General features: G+C 46.1%; 1 long non-coding RNA gene across 1 annotated transcript in view; it reads right to left on the reverse strand.

Annotated features, from left to right (window-relative positions):
- LOC122541326 overlaps positions 1–4957 on the reverse strand; it is a 16796-nt gene extending 11839 nt beyond the window's left edge. Inside the window, exon 1 of the long non-coding RNA XR_006309569.1 lies at positions 4904–4957. This is a non-coding gene — a long non-coding RNA (uncharacterized LOC122541326). The remainder of the gene's footprint in view (positions 1–4903) is intronic.
- Positions 4958–5160: the final 203 nt, after the last annotated feature.

Below are 5160 nucleotides of genomic sequence, written 5' to 3' on the forward strand. Positions count from 1 at the left end.
TATACACACTTCAATCCACTTTCCTGTTTACAGGCACCCTCCTTTGAGATTGATGCCATGTTCCTAACCTCCCTACACTCCAGGTCCTGCACCCTAAAGCTACAGTCTGGGTTCCCATGCCCCTGCAGAGTTAGTTTAAACCCCTCCCAAGAGCACTAGCAAACCTCCCCCCAAGGATACTGGTGCTCCTCCAGGTTCTGGTGTAGACCATCCTGTTTATTGAGGTCCCACCTTCCCCAGAAAGAACCCCAGTTATCCAGATACCGGAATTCCTCCCTCCTGCACCATCCCTGTAGCCACGCATTTAACTGTTCTCTCTCCCTATTCCTCGACTCTCTATCACATGGCACCGGTAACAAACCAGAGACAACAACTCTGTTTGTTCTAACTCTGAGCTTCCAACCTAGCTCCCTGAAAGCCTTCCTAACATCCTCAGCCCTCCTCCTACCTATGTCGTTGGTGCCAATGTGGACCACGACTTTGGGCTGCTCCCCCTCCCCCTTAAGGACCGGAAAACACGATCAGAGATGTCACATACCCTTGCACCTGGGAGGCAACATACCAAAAGTGAGTCTCTCTCTCGCCCCCACAGAACCGCCTATCTGTGCCCCAAACTATCGAGTCCCCAATAACTATTGCTCTGCTCTTCTCCACCCTTCCCTTATGAGCAACAGGGACAGGCTCCGTGCCAGAGGCCGGAGCCCCATTACTTACCCCTGGTAAGTCCCCCCCCCCACAAGTATCCAAAACGGTATACTTGTTCTTGAGGGGAACGGCCACAGGGGGTCCCTGCACTGGCTGCTTCCTCCCAGTCCCCCTCACTGTCACCCATCTGTCTGTAATCTTTGGAGTTACTACTTCCCTAAAGCTCCGATCTATGACCCCCTCTGCCTCCCGAATGATCCTAAGTTCATCCAACTCCAGCTCCAGTTCCCTAACACGGTCTTGGAGGAGCTGGAGATGGGTACACTTCCTGGAGATGGGTGTTGTCCCAGTCGAATTTGTGGTCCCTATCATCTGTGTGTATGGCTACTAGGAACAGCCGGTCATGGTGTTTAGTGACTAGTTGGTGTTAGCTGTCTGCCTGTTTGCCCTATATAGTGTTTTTGCAGTCTTTGCCCAGTATACCGGCCACTACAGCGAAAGCCTGGAAAAGGCAACCAGAACCAGCAGGAACGAAACCAAAGAAATTCCAGAAGACCCAGCAAAGAAGCCTTTCACAGGAGGCCCCAAAGCACTGAAGATGTCACCGAGACAGGGAACGGACGTCTGCAAATCATCTTTCCACCTCCATCAGGTATCATGTGACATTGGTGACAAACCCAGTCTGCGCTTGATAGTCCATTGAGAACTTCCCAGCGATTTCAGTGGGATGTTGACTGACTTCCCCTCTCACCACCCCCCCCCAATGCTAGATGTGCGGTTACACTCCCTGCATGCTTCAGGACATTGAAATTTTAGCAGATTTGGCAGTCAGGTAGCATTTGGTGCAGAAAAGTGTAAGGATTTTGGCAGAATGGAGAAGGAAAGTCAATGAGGGTTTTGCATGCAAACCTATTTGGTTCATTAATAGAGGGCATGGGTTTAAGGTGGGAGAAAAGGGACCTGAGAGGCAACTTTTTTCACGCAGAAGGGGGTACGTGTATGGAATGAATTGTCAGAAGAAGTGAAGGAGATTGGTACAAATACAACATTTTAAAAGCATCTGGATGGGTATATGAATAGGAAGGGTTTAGAGGGACATAGGCCATGCGCTGGCAAATGGGACGAAATCAATTTCAGATATCCGATCAGCAGAGAGGAGTTGACCAAAGGATCTGACTCAGTGCTGTATAACTCTATGACACTATGACTTAATTGAATAGTTTGAAAGAGGGCATGCAGAAGACAAGTGGGGAGTTTATGCCCATTATATTTTAAGCTGGACGATACACTGATGGAGCAGCAAATTAAACATATGAGAAACAAAAACAGAAACTGCTGAAAGCACTCAACAGGTCTGGCAGCATAGAACCCCGACAGTGTGAAAACAGGCCATTCAGCCCAACAACTCCACACTAATCTTCTGAAAAGCAACCCAACCAGACCCATTCCCCTACTCTATTATTCTACTTTTACCACAGGTGATGCACCTAACCTACACATCCCTGAACACTACAGGGCAATTTAGCATGACCAATTCAACTAACATGCACAACTTTTGATTATGGGAGGAAACCAGAGGAAACCCACACAGACAATGTGGAGAATGTATAAAGTCCACACAGGCAGTCACCCGAGGCTGGAATCAAACCCAAGTCCCAGGCGCTGTGAGGCAGCAGTGCTAACCACTCAACCACTGGGGGATACAACAGAGTTGACAGTTTGGGTCAAATGACCCTTCATCAGAGCAGACGGGAACTTGGGTTCCATGAATATCGGGGCATTTAGTAAAAGATCGGGAAATGTTATTGCTGAACATTCGAAGAACAGCCCTGAATGTTTTGTGCCATTTGTGCATTGTTTGTTGCGCGCACGTGGCTTTGGAAACCACCTCCTCAAATAAATAGGCAATTTCCTGAAAAGGAAGGAAAATTCTCTCACCAGGTCCTTGCATTCACTTTTAACATGGAGACAAGGTGACCAATGCATCTGGAGTGTGGAGCTGCATTTGGAGCCTTGTTATTGGCATTGCTGACACAAAAGTTAGCTATTAGAGTCATTGATTCATAGAGATTTACAGCATGGAAACAGACCCTTCGGTCCAACCCGTCCATGCTGACCAGATATCCCAACCCAATCTAGTCCCACCTGCCAGCACCCAGCCCATATCCCTCCAAACTCTTCCTATTCACATACCCATCCAAATGCCTCTTAAATGCTGCAATTGTACCAGCCTCCACCACTTCCTCTGGCAGCTCATTCCACACACGTACCACCCTCTGTGTGAAAAAGGTCTCTTTTATATCTTTCCCCTCTCACCGCAAACCTATGTCCTCTAGTTCTGGACTCCCCGGCCCCAGGGAAAAGACTCTGTCTATTTATCCTATCCATGCCCCTTATAAGTTTGTAAACCTCTATAAGGTCACCCCCCAGCCTCGACGCTCCAGGGAAAACAGCCCCAGCCTGTTCAACGTCTCCCTCTAGCTCAAATCCTCCAACCCTGGCAACATCCTTGTAAATCTTTTCTGAACCCTTTCAAGTTTCACAACATCTTTCCGATAGGAAGGAGACCAGAATTGCACACAATATTCCAACAGTTGCCTAATCTGAGATAACCCTCTTCACTGTCAACTATACCTCCAATTTTGGTGTCATCTGCAAACTTACTAACTGTACCTCTTATGCTCGCATCCAAATCATTTATGCAAATGACAAAAAGTAGAGGACCCAGCCCCGAACCTTGTGGTACCCCATTGGTCACAGGCCTCCAGTCCAAAAAACAACCCCTCCACCACCACCTTCTACCTTTGAGCCAGTTCTGTATCCAAATGGCTAGTTCTCCCTGTATTCCATGAGATCTAACCTTGCTAATCAGTCTCCCATGGGGAACCTTGTCGAACGCCTTACTGAAGTCCATTTAGATCACATCGACTACTCTGCCCTAATCAATCCTCTTTGTTACTTCTTCAAAAAACTCAATCAAGTTTGTGAGACATGATTTCCCACGCACAAAGCCATGTTGACTATCCCGAATCCGTCCTTGCCTTTCCAGATACATGTACATCCTGTCCCTCAGGATTCTCTCCAACAACTTGCTCAGCACTGAGGTCAGGCTCACTGGTCTGTAGTTCCCTGGCTTGTCTTTACCACCCTTCTTTAACAGTGGCACCACGTTAGCCAACCTCCAGTCTTCCGGCACCTCACCTGTGACTATTGATGATACAAATATCTCAGCAAGAGGTCCAGCAATCACTTCTCTAGCTTCCTACAGAGTTCTCGGGTACACCTGATCAGGTCCTGGGGATTTATCCATCTTTACCTGTTTCAAGACATTCCAGCACTTCCTCCTCGGTAATCTGGACATTTTGCAAGATGTCACCATCTATTTCCCTACAGTCTATATCTTCCATATCCTTTTCCACAGTAAATACTGATGCAAAATATTCATTTAGTATCTCCCCCCATTTTCTGTGGCTCCACACAAAGGCTGCCTTGCTGAACTTTGAAGGGCCCCATTCTCTCCCCAGTTACCCTTTTGCCCTTAATATATTTGTAAAAACCCTTTGGATTCTCCTTAATTCAATTTGCCAAAGCTATTGAAGCTTTCAACTATCTAAACACTCCACAAATCTTTAATAGACCAAGGGTTAGTGATTTTTGAGAAGATTTGTAGCTCAGGTTGAGAATAAATATGTAAGTTAGCTCGCTGTCCCACCTCTCTATGTATGGGTCTTGGTTTTTGTAACATGGGTGATGTCATTTCAGGTTTTTTTTTCAAAGGGAGGTAGATGGGATCTAAATCAATGTGCTGATTGATGGCGTTCTGGTTAGAATGCCATGCCTCTCAGAATTCTTGTGCGTAAGTGTGAATGCGATGCTGGGGTTTTGGTTTGGTGGTGGGGTAAGAGAGGGGAAGGATTATTTGCCAAAGTCATGGCAAATGCAGTTACACTTCATGATTTGAAGCAATGTGGAAGATCATGGACAATGCAAGGATTACCCGTGTACACTCCATTCAATTTTAGAAAAAGCAAAAACACTGTAAAACCCAACATTATGTCAAATGGGCTCCGGGTCAACGATGATCCCATTCTACACCGGATCGTGAAAGTAAAGATGCACTCCAGCAACTGGGTGAACTTCATAACAAACTCTCAATTTTCTCACGATCTGCTCACCACAATGCAAATACTGTCATTACTTTCAATTTGACAGGACAAATCACATCATGAACGTAACCATTACAATTCCATTTGCTCACCATCATGAACATTCTGGGAATCGGCAGGAGGTTTATCAGATGTTAAGCTGCAAGAGAAAAGGAGAACCTTTAATGGATTGTGTATTATCTTTCTTGGCTTCATGTGTTGAGGTTTTATGTAGAATATCAAATGCAGAGAAAGAGAATGAGCCTGGGTCATGTTGGCTGTGGCTTCGATGTGTTATGACAGGTATATGCATTCTGCAGGATCTTGTGGTCATAGTTTTCATTTCAGAGGAATGCTAACAATACTTTGG

This window comes from Chiloscyllium plagiosum, chromosome 37 (genome assembly GCF_004010195.1).
Source record: "Chiloscyllium plagiosum isolate BGI_BamShark_2017 chromosome 37, ASM401019v2, whole genome shotgun sequence".
NCBI lineage: Eukaryota > Metazoa > Chordata > Chondrichthyes > Orectolobiformes > Hemiscylliidae > Chiloscyllium > Chiloscyllium plagiosum.